Source organism: Myodes glareolus, chromosome 10 (genome assembly GCF_982192425.1).
Source record: "Myodes glareolus chromosome 10, mMyoGla1.1, whole genome shotgun sequence".
NCBI classification, from domain to species: domain Eukaryota; kingdom Metazoa; phylum Chordata; class Mammalia; order Rodentia; family Cricetidae; genus Myodes; species Myodes glareolus.
Genome location: NC_142035.1, coordinates 18,352,580 through 18,370,467, shown reverse-complemented (window position 1 = coordinate 18,370,467; position 17,888 = coordinate 18,352,580). Strand labels below are relative to the sequence as shown.

The 17,888-nt window shown below is 40.0% G+C and overlaps 1 protein-coding gene across 1 annotated transcript in view; it reads right to left on the bottom strand.

The window, feature by feature from the left end:
* Zhx3 (zinc fingers and homeoboxes 3) overlaps nt 1-17,888 on the bottom strand; it is an 87,187-nt gene that overhangs the window by 28,989 nt on the left and 40,310 nt on the right. The window contains 1 exon segment of the mRNA XM_085697092.2: nt 15,138-15,260. The gene's annotated coding sequence lies outside the window, so the exon portion shown is untranslated.

The following is a 17,888-nucleotide window of genomic DNA, read 5'->3' as shown; positions in this document are numbered from 1 at the left end:
CTCAAGGGCTGGAGAGATGGCTCAGTGGTTAAGAGCATTGCCTGCTCTCACAAAGGTCCTGAGTTCAATTCCCAGCAACCACATGGTGGCTCACAACCATCTGTAATGAGGTCTGGTGCCCTCTTCTGGCCTGCAGGCATACACGCAAAAAGAATATTGTATACATAATAAATAAATTAATTAATTAATAAAAAATGAGACTCAAACACTAAAAACACAACCTCAATTGTTTCAAACTATTGTTATTTCAGACAATCCTTTCAATGGGTACTTCTGTGTAAATATATGTATCTGTCACTTATTTCAAATAAAAAGTTTTAGTGTTACTGGATATTTAGCTCAATGCCAAGATATATGGTAGATGAAGGAAGAATTCATAGCTAACAAAGTACCTGTCTTCAAGCAGAACAACCACTAAACAAAATCACTGTATGCCCTGACCAACTTCCTTATATTTGTTTTCTCATTTGACTTGAGCTTTACAATAATGCCAGGAATTAGATATCAACACAGCTTTACATAATGGGATGCTAAGGCTTCAACAGCTAAGTAACTGTCCCAGATTTCAAAGCTTACATGTTTAACTCGCAGCACAGGTTACTTCTGGCTGACAAGAAGAGAAAAACAAACATCCTATAATAATAAATAGTACAAGAAAGTATATTTTAGTACAGAAGTAAGTCCTGAGATGTAGCATCTACTCTGGGAAGTCAAAGAAGCAAATAGGGTGAGGAGGTACTCCATGTGTTTCTAGTAGCCATGTAACCCCTGTTGATGCTAATGCCTAACCATCAGGCATATCTGTCTCTGAACTCTGACCCTAAAAAAAGATACTGATAAAGTTGAAGATAAATATTTCATATGCTTTAAGGCATTTTTAAAGTTCTTTTTAAAGATCAGCTCTTCCTCTCATATGCACAGACTTCCTCTCTGTTCTAAAGATATAGCTACCCCCAATGAGGTTAACTTTGAAATTCTCGGAATAAATGCTAGATGGGATTTAAAAGTTTATATGATTGTTACATCCCTTTTTCTAAGAGTATATGAAAATGTTTTTTGACTATGTTATCAATTGTGACTAGCCTGCTAATGCTATAGAAAAGGTAATTTATTTCAATATTTGTCTGGATAAAAGGTAATACCATTCCAGTGGTCTATAACCTGTCTCTCTCTCATGCCTCAGCAATTTCACAAAACAATTGACTTTGGTCTAACTTCAGGTCAATGCAGACCTCCTAACCTTCAGGATATGTTTTTAATGTCTTAGTATTCCAAGAAAGGAAAAATGTTTCTACAAGAAATGGCAAGCTGAGTGTAGTGACTTCTAGCAGTATACTGCTAGAAGCTTGAGATCACCCCAGGCTGCGTAAGATTCTGTCATAAAACAAAACATTAGTCACATAGGGGTTGGTGTCCCATGCTTCCATGGAGTAAGGAAAAGCACTAATACTTTGTTTTTATTGTTCATCTATTTATTTTATATCACAGCTACAGCCTTCCCCATCCTCACCTCCCAGTCCTTATCTCCCATTCCCACCCCACCCACCAATCCCCTCTTCTTCCATCTCCATCAACACTAACACTTTTTAGTATTTCTATAGCAAAGGGGATCACGCTCATTAGGTTGACTATTTGGTAGCAACCGGGAATCAAGGTCACTACTACTAGACAATAACAAACAGTGACATTTTCTGTGTCTGTTAATTATCTACTATCTGGAACCATGGCTTCATTTTCCAGTTCTATAACACATTTGAATGTGATAGGCTCATTGCTAATGTCTTTTCATAGTCTCAAACAATCTGAGGAAGCCAACATTGTCACTGTCTTCCTATGTGGAATCTAAAGGTCAGGGAAAGTATAAGCTATGAATCCTTTGCTCTTTCCTCAATGTGCCCCCTTACTCTTCTAATGCCAAGGTTTGGGCCCTTGGAATATTTTTGTTTTATATATATAAACGTTATATAACAACAGCATATTGAATTTGGTGGACAATAATCTGCATTCCGATCAAGCTATTATTCTGCTCTCAAAAGAACAAGTCTTTGTGAGGGGCTATCAAAGCAACAGTGAGAAGGGCTGCAATGAGTGGACAAGGCAGGTAGAAACCTAAGGGAGGACCCACTCTGACTGGGTAAGAAATGAAGGAAGCCTTAAAGGAGGTGAGACCATCAGGGAAAAGGAGCAGCTGCTGAGGTTAGAAATCTCATTAATGTGACAGAGGCAGGCAGGATGACACAAAAAACCCGGAATCAGAGCTTCTCAACCTTGTTATTAATAAAAAATTAGGAACAGGAAGCTCTACATCTGGGAGTAGGGTGCTGTACTGTACACTGTAGTGTATGTCATCACATCCCTGACCTCTACCCATTAGAAATCAGTAGCTTCCCATAACCTCCAGGTAGTGACAATCAATCAAGGTTTGAGACTCTCCCAAATGCCCCAAGGGTATGATTATTTCTTTAGGAAAAGATGTATCAGATAAAGGGTGGCCAAATGGGGGTGGTCTGAGCAGGTGAAGAGAAAGGAGAGGCCTAGAGCTAGAGGAAGGTGAACAAATGCTGCTGCAAGAGTTCTCCCTCACCAAAGTCCTCCAAAGTGGACTCTGACAATGTGGAAGCACACGGAGCCTCAGAAAGAACCCAATATATACCTATTCAAGGCAACTCGAGAAGTAGGCAGCCTGGCAAAATCAAATCCTCTCTTTTGTCTTTTAAGTAAAGTGATATAAGAAAAGAAGACATGGTAATGCTGCAGTAGAGTCAAGAGCCTGGGACTCGTACACCTATTTGGGAAATTTGAAGGTACCAGGATTAGGATTATTGACCTAGGATATGCTTATGAGAGTGATCCACTCTTATCTTCTCAGGCTAGCTCCTTCCTCCCATCTCTCATCCTTAGCCTGTTGTTGCCCAGGAACAGCAGAAAAGGAGTGTGGATACATACTCCTGGGAGGCAGAAAGGAAAAAAAAGGAAGAAGGAGAAGATGAGAGAATTTTGAGGTACTGGATATATAATGATGGAGTTCATGAATGGGACTATATTTCCCAGCAAAAAGAAAAGATGCAGAACTGGGACAAAGGCTGAGAAGAGGTAAATGGAGGAGAAATGAACATTTGCAAATGCTCACCAAGTAGCAATATGGGGAAGGCACATTACATAAGTCACTACATCTAGTGTTGACACTATCACTTAATACCCAAACATGGAACAGACATTAACAGGTTTTCATAACAGAAGTACAAAGAAGCAAATGTGCAAATTAAGGGACCCCACAGTATGACCAGTCTCCCAAGCTTGTTTAGTGGGTTTCTCCTTGCTGTGTCTTTTCACTCCAGTACACCACAAGCCTTTTGTGCCACATGAACTGGCACTGCTTGTGTACAGGTCTGTGAGCTGCCGTGAAATAGAGTGTCAGGCTGCAGTTGGGGTTCCTTGTTCCCAGTGTTCTCTCATGCACCAAGCCTCACAGCTATCAAGAGAGCAAATGAGAGTTAACACTGAGGTAGACAAAGGACCACAGAGGCCCAGCTGTCTGAATTTACAGCAGTACCAATGAGCACTTGCTTACATAACTGCCTCTCCTGCTATGCTCACTGGCCACTAGAGGAAAGCGGAATTGGCTTTCCACTTCTGAGCTATATATAATCCAGACTTTGAACAGGAGACTATGCTACAGCTACAGCTCTGCCAGGTTTGCTTTTGCTTCTTTACTGTCTATCTCCTAGGATCTAACCCTGGAATCTATGTCATCATGACTGAAGGAATAATGAAGCAAACAGAGAACTATTTATTTGTCTTGGGGTTGACAAAAGCTGAGCTCTACAGAATAATCCCCCCTTTTAAGATACAGTTACCTGAAAACTGTGTTTTTTTGAACCCTCTTAGTGCATGTATTTATTAATCAGTGATCCCACATCCTTTCTATTCATGTTAGTCTTAAATGGTTCTTCAGTTTCTGAAGGCCAAAGTGTGTTATTTTCATAAATTGTTACACATACACTGAACATTAAAACTTACATATTTTAGGGCTGGTGAGATGGCTTAGTGGGTAAGGGTGTTTGCCACCAAGTCTGATGACCTACCTGAGTTTGATAACCAAGCACACATGGTGGAAGGATAAAACCAACTGGACAGTGGTCTGCTAACCTGCATACTCACTGTGACACACATGCTCATATACAAAGCAAAATAAAATATAAAATTCAGTCTATCAGTAACATTCATATTTTGCCTGTTTGATTGGGCCTTTTCCCAAAGCAATTCTTACGTAAGGGTGAAATTTCAAGAAATAAAATCATGCTGTTTTATATTATAATATTTAAGAATAAAAAAGCAGATAATCTAAATGTTTCTTGTATTAGCATTAATGCTAGCATCTAAGTATTACTAGATGACTATTTATAGGTGCAAACTCCCAGAAAGAATGTATACAAACTAGACATTTTGAAGCAAGCCTGTAAGTACAGCACTGGGGAAGCAGAAGCAGAGGCAAGAGAATCACTGAAAGTTTGGGGTCAGCATGGTCAACATATGAAGTTCCAGATTAGCCAGGAGCATGGCCCTGTCTCAAATATATATATTGAGACTTGTTCAACACTGGGCTGCTCAGCTGTATCTAGTCCCATCCAAGAATGGGCATACCATTATATTTGGAGTCAGATAAAACTGAGTTCCAACTCTGACTTGGCTGCTTCCTCATACAGGCCACTTGGGTTTGGGGAAAGTATTGAAACTCCCAAATCCCAGTTTTCATTGGTACAATATATAAGCGTAGACGTCATTTAGTTCACTACATTAGACATGACAGTGTGTGTGAGTCACTGACAGCATGTTGTTAGCCTAGGAGACTTCCTGTCTCCTGTTTCCTCCCTGTACTCCTTCTCCACCAAGGTCAGCCCCTAAGCAATGTCCTCTTGTTCTTGCTTGCTGCAAAGACTTCAGCGATCTACACTACCTGCCCCGTCCTCCCCATGAAGTTCTTTATGTCACAACCATATTTGCCTTCCCAGAATTTAGACCACTGTCTCTAGTGACTCCATGCAGGAATCACTTCAGCCTGGCATCATGGTCTTTACTTAGTTTGGTCCAACCTAACATTTCTAGTCTAGTAAGCACAAACCTATTTTTTCTCATCCAATTCTGCCCCAAATCAATCTGCAACTTCTGGTATTTCACAGCTTCACTGCCTATAGGAGAAAATCTAGGTTGTCTCATGCCATGACAGCGATGCATAGTGCACAGTCCCTAGCCATTCCTAGTTTCTCTCCCTTCCCTACTTACTTCACCAGATCCGAGTGTAATTCTACTAGTACCACAAATCCCAGATTGTGTCATTGGTCCCAAACTTTAAACCCACTCCTATTTGACCAGAAACTTTTTTTTTTAAAGGAAGAAAACTTCTTGAGTACACTCCAGGGAACAACACGCTAGGCAATAACCAGGGTTGCTCCAGAACCTTCCCACTGGCCATCTGGCAAACTCCTAAACAGTCTCCAAACCTTATTAAAATGCCCTTATTTCTATCATCCACTATATGACATACTGGGATTTGTGTGCTTTCTGTTACCACTACACCTGCCTCACAGTTGTGTAAGCATGTTTCATGTTTTCTTCTAATTCACTGGCTGCCATCAATGTTTTCCCTCAAGGATGGGCTATCATTCAGCCTTGCAAGATGTAATCAGTCATGGAATGTCTGTATGCTGAGCAGAAGCTGCTCCCATCCTGACAGGCAGATCAGATGAAATGTAGGAGAACATGCCATACATAGTCTGAGGGGACAGTGGAACAGCAAAAGAGAATTTCACTATACTCCTGTTTAAATAGTTAGAATGTTACGTCCACCAGAGCACAGGAAGAAAATCCTTTTCATGTAGTGGTCCCAACTCACTCTAGAAAGTCAATTACATTTACATAAAATCAGTGAAGCTCAAAAGCATGTTTCTCTCCCCAAAACCTCATTCTCTTATGAGTCCTTTGCTCTGTGGAATGAACGTGGTCCTGCCGATGCCAGTTTATGGCTGTGTTTTTCTGCTCACTGAACTGGCTCATTCCTTCAAGAGAACAAACTGTTCTGCGCTGAAGCAGGAATTGGCTGGGTTCTAACAAAAAGATCCCCCCCCCAGTGTTTTTGCAAAAGACCCAAGTCAATTTATAGCCAAGTAACAAAAGGTCAGAAAGGTTAGTTAAGCAATGGGCGTAATTCCTGTGTGTCACAGCCAATAAAGGAAATGGGTGGGAATAAATAGTATGCAATTTTAACCTGAAATCGTTTGTACAAAACTACTATTGTAAACTACATAAAATGGTTCCTGACTTCCAATGTTAGCAATTTCTGATTTTTCAAAGGCGCATTTACAGTGGAAGAACTGAGATGACCTCAAATCCCTCATCTGAAAGAAAAGAATGTAAAAAACACATTTATAAAAAATTGTTTTTCAAATAAATTTAAATGTACATAAAAATTAAATATCTTACAGTTAACTGATGGATACAATTTGCATGGTTGAATTTAAAATAAAATTCCTGTCAAAAGGGAGATGACATTGATCAAAAAGCTAAGAAAAGCCCCTTACAAAACTAACAGTTTGTCTGTCTTAACTTTCAACTCTCACATGTATTATTCATCAAGAGTAAGAACAAGGAAGGGCTGCTTTTAAAGCAGACATGAAAAACACAAACAGCCAAGCAAGGGGAAAACAGTTGATTAAACAGTCTTCCACCGGCCTGTGGAGTAAGAAATCTTTTCAGACCCTAAGGCTACTGCAAAGCCTCCCCAAGAAGCCCCCTGCCCACTTTATAAAGCTTAAAATTGTAACCATTCAAAATAATCATATTATCCAAAAGGTGAATGGCCAAACAGAATAGTGTCATGAGCCAGACAACAAAGATAAGCCCATGAGCTCACATCTTACCTACCTCCTCTACAGTACAATGGGAGCAACACAAGAGTCAATTGAAGGAAGTTGAAAAGACAGAGGAAGGAAGGTGAATGGTTAAAAACCCAGAAACAACACACAGCTGTGCATGTTATGAGAACCCTCCATCATACAACAGAAAAAGGTGGCAGGCTCAAAGTTTCCCAATCCCCAACCTAGCAACAGAAGGCAACCTAAGACTAAATGGGAGCTCTATTGACAATGCTAAGCCAACACCAACTAGCAGGATACTTCAGGATCAGCCGACAATAAATTAGTCTAGGGAAATACCCTCACCTTCTCTACAGGGTCCCCCAAAAGTACCCTTCATCCCAGTGGGACATAAACCTCTCCTCTCCTACATACAGGCACCAGGCAGCATGGCCTTGGGAAACTTCTTACTTAAGATTCCCCCAGCAACACCACAGAAGCTAAGCAAACCAAAGAGTTTGCAATCCACTGGGACTGCTAAACCTAAACAGGGTGACTTAACAGCAGACTTAAATAAGACTCAGATTCTCCCAATGTTATAGAAAAACTGTTCACAACAGTGAAAATCACTGGTCATAACCAGAACCAGGAAAATCACAACCTGAATGCAAAAATATAATCAACTGATACCAAAGCAGACATTTGGTGTAGTAGGTCCTTCTTTTCTTTGTGTGTTGCTCAGTCTCAGAGTTAAAGTGCTGAGTGTGGCTCCTATCTGTCAGCCCCAGAGCTAGCAGAAAATGGTACATCCTCCATTTTGAAATTGGAGAGAGGTGGAGCCAATATCCAGAGCAGCCCACCACTCTGTAGCTCAGAGGCACAACTGATTCAGAGTCACAAGTGGCTCCGCCACGTTGAACTAGGCAGGGCAAGCCCACAGTACCTGTTTTTGACCTAGGAATGTCACAGCTTAGATTCTTAAGTGCTTAGCAATTTAAAAGCACAAAGCAAAAATGTTCCTGGACAGTAAAGAATTACAGACAATGCAATAGGACAGATTCAGACATAAAAGACTTCTAAATGGGTCATAGTATTAGACATACGTAGGCTTAGGAGAGAGAAAAAAAAAAGAATATAGAGAATAAAGTTAATGCCTTAAAAAAAGGGGGGGGTAAAGTCTTTAAAAAGACAGAGTACAGATAGTCATAGATTAAAAGAAATAAAAATAAGCCACATAAAAATGGAAAATTCACAGTCTGGATTATATTTATTGTGTTTTCTTTGAATTTTTTGACTGCAAAGGAGTTAAATACAGAAAGATATTTCATTGTGTGGTCTGCTAAGCTGAACCAGCATATATGTTCTAAAGGTATCATGACTTACAAATTTGGGTCTGAGGATATGGTGCTTTGGAAAAGAGGTTCTTCTTTTGTTTTCACAGAGGATGAGACCCTATGGATTGCTTCTATCCCAATATGGTATGATAAACCATGCCCTCCTGAAAGGGTGCATTGAACACCTTCAGAAAATTACTTCACCCAACTGATGACTGAGATGTACCTAGCACACAGGATACACCATGAAAGACCTGATTAACAGCACCCCCATACAGCAGGAAGCAGTTTGGAGAGAAATAACTGTGCCCATATTTCCAAATATTGTTTATAAATGTTCTTTTACATTTAAAGGGGGATATGATATAGATATGAATAATTTGCATTGGTATAAATTTTGCTTTGTTGTTATAAATTTAAGGTCAATCTTGTTATATGTATATTTCTGCTCTTGATTAAGATATTGTGATTGTGTAATTCACTTAAAAATGTAATGTATAATTAGAAAATATAGGTTGTTAATGGATAATCATTGATAATTGTCAAGCTTGTAGTCATGTTAATTAGATTTTCTAGATATATAGAGATATATTTCAGTTAAATAGGCATTCTTCATATCTTTCAAAGACTACAGAATATGGCATTTAATGTTTTAATAACTTAGGGCTTTTCATGACAATGAGACACATCTGCTCCTGTCAGCACCAATCTACTTCAAGAGGAAGATGGGCATCGGAGAAGCTACTTATGGAGTTTGTTAGCCATTTGGGCAAGAAACTGCTCTTGCCTGGACTGTTGCATAAACTGGACATAAAGAACCTGCAGAGAGAGGACTGCAGAACTTGCCTAAAGGTGAGATGGTTTTTTGGAGTTCCTGATTCATAAAAGAGTCTATGAGACATTCTGCAGGATACAAAAGAAAGCGACTGAACTATCTTTGAAATTTCCTGCTTCATAGAAATGTCTGCTGGATACTAGGGGCCTGAAGGTCGAAGATGGATGCCCCAACGGTACAGAAAACCTTTGGGTGTCTATAAGGAAGCGAGATGTCTCTGTCATTTCTAGAGTTTAGAAGTTGCTTCTTGTTTACTTAAGTAATATTATATCCTTCTGAAGTCTTTGATGGAGCTGAAGAATAGATAGCTATAGTTTTTCTTTGTTATGATAAAAGATAAAATAGATATAAATATTGTGACTGTAATTCTTTCTTGATAACTATTTTGTTATATGTAATTTTACTATGTTAAAATTAAAGTCTTTCTTTTTGTTTAAACAGAAAAAGGGGAAATGCATAGGAGGTCCTTCTTCTCTTTGTGTGTTGCTTTCATTGGTTGAATAAAGAGAATGCCTTTTGATAGGGCAGCCCTTATGTGGGCAGAGTACAGAATGCTGGGAAGAAAGGAAGTGTGGCAGATGCCATGGCTCTCCTCTCTGAGACAGACACTGGTTAAACTCATGCCGGCAAACCACAGTCAAGTGGCAATACACATTAATGGATATGGGTTAAACTAATATGTGAGAGTTAGCCAATAAAAGGTTAGAACTAATGGGCCAGGCAGTGTTTAAAGGAATACAGTTTCCATGTAATTATTTCGGGTAAAGCTAGCTGGGCGACCGGGAGCCGGGCAGGACAAAAAGCAGCCTGCTCCCCTTTTACAACAGTCATTAGAAAAACATCTCAGCATGCAATTATAAGGGCTCCTTCTCTTTATGACAAGATCTCACACAAGTTGTTTTCTGACCTCCATTTATGTGCCATGGCATGCAAAGCTCTCCCTTTAAATAAACACAAGATATAAAAACCTGACTATAAACAAACACTGACTTCTACTTCATGATATGCACAGAAATACTCATGGGAGGGAATGAATCAAAAACACAATGGTTAAATGGTTGAAAAAATGGGGTGAGAAGTACATGAGAAGAAATAATAACAGGTTAGACACAGAAGTAGATACATGGTTTCTCACCATTATATTCTTGCAACTTTACAATGAGTTTGAAAGTTTTTATAGTAAGATGTTAGAAAAAGATCATACTGAAAAATATGGAAGGTGCTCAATACACCTTACTTTACCTCTTACAGCTTTTCCTATAGCTTTCATGCATTTACTCATTCATCTACTAAATCATACTAGGTCATACTGGGACATTGCCTAGCACAATGTTGTTCAACTCCAACCCCTCTGAACTTCAGTTTCCTCACCTACAGTATAATTGTATGTACCTCATGGTGAGAATGGGTGAGGTAATATATAACACAACCCAGTGCCTGGCACATAAGCAATATTCCATAAACACTAGCTGCTGGTATGTGTCACACAGTGGAGAACATGGGCACTACCACACACATTCCAAGTAGTGCTTAAAAGACCTCTATCCCAACTTCATACATGGCTTCCAAATCCAACCCTTTGTGGTTTTAGGCAAAATCTTTAACCTTTCTGTGCCTCATTTTCTCATCTGTGAAACAAGATTATGTGCTATTCTCACAGCATTATTATGATAAACAATAATAAATGTAAAGTGTTTAGGTGATAGCTAGAATGTTAAGCACTGATGTTAAGAAATTCTGGGCACCAGAGGACAAAAAGATGAATGTAAACATCTCAGTCACGTCAGGATAGGAGATGGCCATGTTGGTTAGTCATGGTTTTTACCTGTCACCTATGGTGTGTGCTCCAGGAGAGGCACTATACTAGGTTTGGAAAACTCAAGGGAGAGGCATATGGGGTAAAGAAGGCCAGAATCAGGAATGGTGGCACACACCTGTAATCCTAACACTTCAGAAGTAGAAGCATGAGTTCAAGGTCAGCCTAGGCTATACAGTGAGTTTGAGGCCAAAGATGGTTACATGAAATTATGCTTAAAAAACCCCAAAGATGGGGGGTTGGTGAAAGAGCCAAAGAATACTTCACAGGGAGGATGGTGATTGGAGAACCAGGGCTTGCAGGATGGCATGACAATAGCTCTTAGAACCTCACAAGCCAAGGTGGGCTATCAGATTCACTGCTGACAAGAGGAGTGGGTCAAAGCTCAACTGATATACTGATGAGCTTTGCCCTGAAAAACTAATTGGAAAGAACGACCATTGATTAAAACACTCTGGATGTGGTATTTCCCTCTGTATGCTGTGATTACCATTAATAAATAAAGAAACTGCTTTGGACCTATAGCCGGGCAGAACTTAGGTAGGCAAGGAAGATGGACGTAAATGCTGGGAGAAAGGAGGCGGAGTCAGAGAGAAGCCATGTAGCCCCTCCAGAGCCAGATGGAACTTTAGCCAGTAAGCCACAGCAATGTGGCGATACACAGATTAATAGAAGTGGGTTAAATTAATACGTAAGAGTTAGCCATTAAGAAGCTAGAGCTAATGGGCCAAGCAGTGATTTAATTAATACAGTTTCTGTGTGATTATTTCAGGGGTCTGGGTGGCCAGGAAATGAACAAGCAGGCAAGCAGCCTCCTTCAACAACACTTAACAGAACTGCAAACTATGTCAATCAGTGATGGATTCTTGATTTTTCTTCCTGCTTCAGCTTCTAAAGTATGGAGTGCTAGGATTACAGAATGGGTCTTAATACCTGTCTCTGACTGTATCCATGATTTTGAAAATTTGTAACATCCATGTTTTCTAACTCAAGATATGAGGGCATAGCTTTACTAGATGAAAAGGTCCAGAAGACTCCAACAGAAGGGCCCAGGAAGAGGCTATTAGTGCTGTGGAATCGGGTTGGCAGTACTACTCTAGTTGGTTCACTGCTTTGAGTGAGGTCACAGCTTGGAATCTGACCCAGGAGATTTAATCCAGGAAGAGAGAAATGTCCACACAGCAACAGGGAGAAGCTGGCTCCCTCTGGATGCTATCAGCTGGCCACACTGCCTCTTAGACCTCGCTGGACCTTAGTAAACACATTTTGGATTGTCATATGCACTGAGCAAATCCACTAATATCTTTAACATCATAGTCTGAAGGGAGCAGTCAGGATAAGGGCTGGTTTTATGATCAAAGAACCAAATGTTGCTTCAAAATTATATAACTCAGACTATACATGAAAGGATCTTTCCAATGTTCCTAGAAGGAAGTTAAAACAATAGTTCATTTTAGTATTAAATAAAAAACACATTTATAGCCATCCAGGGCACTTCTAAGGAAGGCAGATGAGCTGGCTGATACAAGTTAGGAGGAACAGTTTCATTGCTTGTGAACCCCATGAGGACAGGACTATGACGAGCTTACTTGCTGCTGTATTAACAGGACCTAACACAGTGCCTGGCATGGAACTATAGCTCACAAAACACCAATTCAACCAAGTATGTCTAATTCAGCTTTCTTAAGTCCAGATTCTTTTCTTTTAGTTCAGCAAGAGATTAATCAAGTCACAACTACGTAGGGAAGAACTGGCTAAACAAGTAAACTCAAGGAAACAAAGTAGACCCCTCAACTATGAGAGGAGATATGATTTCTTGGAGCCTCATTGTTATGTCACTTACCCAGAACCTCTGGGAAACAGAATTTCTGCTAGGCTGCTGCCTCAGAAACAAATTCAAAACGCCTTAAGATCTTCAACCTGTATATCTAGCATGCTCAACTTCACAGAAGCCAGAATGTTTGCCCTGGGTCTGACTTTTCTCTTCTCATGGATAAACCAGATGTTCTGATAGACCCCTCTTCCCCAAATCCAAGACTCCACACAGACTCCTAGGCTGCTCTCCATCTAGACCATGACGTAAATATTTTATAGACCCCTGGCTTTTCAGATTTTTCTATATATAGTGATTTAGTTTAGTTACTTCCCAACAGCAAAGGAGGGACTTCCTAAGCTTCCAGAAGACAGTGTCTTGTCACTTCTGCATGAATATGCTCTAGTTTTCAAGTCATCTTGATCTCAGCAGCAAACACAATATTCAGAGAATTCCATGAAGCTGAAAGAGGTCTTGGAACTCACGGTTCTGTGTAAGTGTGGCTTGGAATTTTTTTCTATTAGGTGCATTATCTTATAATGACTAAATTCATGATCACTTTGCTCTATAAAATATTTAGAGATATTTCTTATCAGCATGGCTTTTCATTACTAACCCTTTAAAAGGGTCTAGAAAATGAAATGGGTTAGAAATGAGCCTAGAGGCAAGTCCATGGAAAGTTACTGGTAGCATCTACTGTTACTGACAAGGATTCAGTCCTAAACTTTCTTTCATATTCTTCAGCCAGTTTCTACTAAGGACCAAACAGGTCCTCTAACCTCATAATAAATTTTCACTTAAAAGATGAAGAAGACAAAGACACAGAACTTTTACTTAAAAAAATCTTATATAGGCTTCTTTTTTCTAAACTTTTTTGATCAAATTTTAGGCCTTTTGAAAGTTACAATAGTTCCATTTCCATACATTCCTGTTGTAGCCTCCCCAATGTTAGTATCTAATATAGTACAGTATATTTAACAGAGCAATTATAGCACAAGGACACTTACTCAACTATGTCTAAAACTATTTTATTCCTAATAGCCAGAAACTGAAAATAACCTAGATATCCCTAAACCAAAGAATGGATAAAGAAAATGTTCATTTTTTAAAAAAAAAAAAGAAAGAAAATGTTCATTTATACAATGGCAGTTGTTAAAAATAATGGCATCATGAAATTTGCAGGCAAATGGATAAAATGAGAGGAAAAAAAAATCACACCGAGTGAGGTAACCCAAATCCAGAAAGAGAAACATAATATGTACTCACTTATAAATAGATATTAGCTGTAAAGTAAAAAATAACAATGCTACAATCCACAAACCTAGAAAGGCTAAGTAATGAGGGCTTATGGGTGATGTAAGGATATCTCTGGGAAGGAGAAATAGAACAGATGTCCATGGTGGACTGGGTGCAGGTGGGATTGGGAACAGGAGGGATCAGGTGAGCTGGGAGAAAATACTGATAGAAACAACTGGAATTGGGGGAGCATTTTAGGGGCAAGGTAGAAACCTAGTGCAAGGAAAGTTCCATGGAATCTACCAGAGTAAACCTAGCCAAGACTCCTAGGGGACATGGAGCCTGATCTGGCCATTTTCTGTAACCAGGCAAGGCTTCAAGTGGAGATACTGGGACACCAACTGAGCCACAAAACCTTTGACCTATACTTTGTCCTGCCTGCAGAGTGTTCTGGGACCAGAGCCTAGCAGAACCATCATAAAAGAGACCAGAGAGACTTCATGCAGCAACTGATGGGAGCAGAGGCAGAGCCCCACCCCCAAATATTAGGAGGAGCTTGGGGAGTTCTGCAAAGAACGGGGAGGAAAGATCGGAGGAACCAGAGGATCAGGGACACCACAAGAACAGGGCCCATAGAATCAACTGATCAGGACTCATGGGAACCAGTAGGGGTCTGACTTAGGTCCTCTGCATATATGTTATGACTGAGTAGTTTGTTGTTCTTGTGGGATTCCTAATAGTGGCAACAGGAGTTGTCTCTGACTCTTTTGCCTGCTTGTGGGTCCCTTTTACCCCTACTGGGTTGCCACATCCAGTTTTGATGCGATGGTATGTGTCTGATCTTAGTCTAGCTTGTTATTCTGTGTTTGGTTGATGTCCCTGGAAGACTTGTACTTTTCTGAGGAGAATGGGAGTGGGGTGATGGTGGAGCAGGAGCAGAGGGGAGATGGGAGGGAGAGACTTGGGGGAGGGGAGGGAGTGGAAACTGCAGTCGAAATGTAATATGTGAGAGAATAAAAATTTTTAAAAATAAAAATAAAAAATAACCAATAGCTATGCATACTGCACTTGGAGGGAGGAGGAGGCTAAAGCTACATGAAACTTACCACCACTACTATCACCCCACCATAAAATAAAACTTTTTAATTAAAAAAATGTTTCACAGTAATAAAAACTAAATATGGCTGTAACAACTCAGGCATTACAGTCTTGTAATTGACATAGTAAGAATTTTGTTAAAATATAGACATACTTCTTGTCCTTGGGAAAAACATTTTTCTCACTTCATCATCCTTTCTAGGTTCCCCTTCATTTTTCTGCAGTCCTGTGGCATCTTTAAAGAGTCATTTATTGCTTCTGCAGTTGCAATTCAGTCCTGTAAAAGAAGTATCACACCATCACCTCATGAGAAAAGAAATCACATTTTAGGAAGCCCAGTTATCTAGTTTCGTTAATCCTTCCTAATTCATTTTCACAGCTCTACTAGGCATGTATAGCTATACTAGGCATGCAGAGAAAAGTGAGAAGATTTACAAGTACTTCAGGGACACTGATGTGAGCTCTGCCCTCTAAGAGCAGAGGCTGGAGCATGTGAACACATTAGTGTTCTCAGTCATCAACACAGGTGATTCATATAAATCTCTGCATCTCCCTGTTCAGTTAAGCTTCAGGTGGCTTGGCAGCAATACTGCATCAGCTGATTAGCATGTGGCTTGACACACACCCCAAGGATGTGCTAATTGTTATGTTCTTCCTTCAAAGCCCTGGGGTTTTTCTGGTATAGACTAGAGACACATGAATGCACACATGTATTCATACACATTCTAGGTTAAGCAACTCTTTTCTCTTTCTCCTCCCCTCTGATCCATGTATCTACATCACTCCATTTTGCCCAGGAGCAATGTTAGGCACCTGGTAATTCTTAGTGAATAAATAAAAGAAACACTTTTCAACAAAATCCATCAAAGTGCTTTATGAGGTCTTAAAATTACTTTAAAAAGTCTTTAAAAAAAAACAGTTCTCTTGAGTTCTATACTCCTTTACCAAAATATTCTCCTCTGTTAAAATGCCAATTAGCAGTGAAATCAACGCAAAGTGAGAATACTAGTAGAAAACTTGGAATTTCCTGCAGTCACACCTTGCTACATTACCAGGGATCAGGACTGTGAACTTCTGTGACTATGAATAGGTTTGACCCTCACAAACAAATCACTAACCAAAGTAGTTACGAGTTATTACCAGCATTCTTGCATCCTTAACATGCACACATGCCTTTCCCACTCCATCAAGCCTTGTTCACAGAGCTTCATCTATGTTAGCATATACAATCTTTATCATGACCTTAGTATGAAAATCCTATTGTTCTAATTACCCAGATGATAATACTCAGGCACAGAGAAGTTGAGTAAATTATTCAAGCCATGTAGTGTGTGCTATGCCACTTTTCATAGGCATGTCTTTCTAAGAAATTTTAATTTTAATTTTCCAGTAAGTTAAAGATTCATCCCTTTTAACTTTTGTTTCCTTGCTCTGCTGGTATGTTTTCTTAAAGTAACTGTCACCAGATTTCTTTTCTTAATTTACAATTTATTAAAAACCTAATTGATAATTCTCCATCTTTTTTATTTTAAAAACTTATCCTATGGGCATCAGAAAAATAAAATCTAGGGGCTGGAGAGATGGCTCAGGGACTAAGAGCACTGGCTACTCTTAGAGATGTCCTGGGTTCAGTTCTCAGAACCCACATGGCAGCTCACAGCCATCTGTAGTTCCTGTTCCAAGGGATACAACATCTGCTCCTATGGGCATCAGGCACACATGTGGTACACAGACATACATGCAGGGAGACAAGACACTCACACATAAAATAAAAGTAAGTAATTTAAAAGAAAAAGAAAAAAGAAAATCTAATGATGATGTGGGAGAATTGTCTGTATTCTGTCAATCATATTTTAATAAAACGCTGATTGGCCAGGCAGGCAGTATAGGCGGGAACACCAGACAGGAAGTAGAGGTGATGCAATGAGAACAGGAGAATTCTAGGAAGCAGGGAGGTTCCCCTTAGCCATTCCTGCGCAGACCATTGAAGAGGCAGCATGGAACCTGCCCTGCTGAGAAAGGTATGGAGCCATGTGCTAACATAGATAAGGATAATGGGGTAACATAAGTTATAAGAGCTAATAAGAAGCCTGACCTAATGGGCCAATCAGTTTATAATCTTATGGAGTCTTGTGTGTGATTTTTGTTGCGAGTTGCCGAATGTGGGGTACCGGGCAGAAAAGATACCCCAACAAGCCGGCCCCCTCATGTTACATATGGCTCCAACGTGTGGACAGCTGTATCTACATAAAGCCTAAGACAGCTTGGAAAGTATTTCTAGAACAAAATAACAGCATTATGCATGGTTTCTTCGTAGCAGCAATTTCTCAGGTCTGCTCTGCTTGCTAGAGGCAAGCAAATGCTCTCGTCTAAGAGAGGCTTCCTGACTCAGCTTTAGCTGCAAAACTTTGTAGCTCATTAAGAGGTCCTGCCATGAAACACTTACACGGTGTTGGTGAAAAACTGAACACATGCTTTTCGGTTTTCAGCCGTAGAAGGAAAAAAGCTGCACTGTTTTAAAATGCCAGCTTTCTGGGCTGTCCTGCCGGGGCAATTTCTGACTCTTTCAGGCAGGCAGTCCGACTGAATATGGTCTGTGAGCCGAATGCTACAGCTTGCTTACTGGCAGGGACCTTGAACCGCCACAGATATGTGGCAATAAAAATGGCTCTTGCGATCCTCTGCCACGAGGCTGTAAAGAAATGGGCTGGATCTAGCCGTCAAAGCCATGGCTCTCCATATTGCAACCCCTAAATGGTTTACCATGTGTTAAAAATATATGCAGGCTAAAGATTAAAGTTCTTATAAATAAAAAAAGAAAAAAGGGAGTAGTTGGATATGGTGGTACACACCTTTAATCCCAATGCCTGGGAGGCAGAGGCATATTGACCTCTGTGACTTCAAG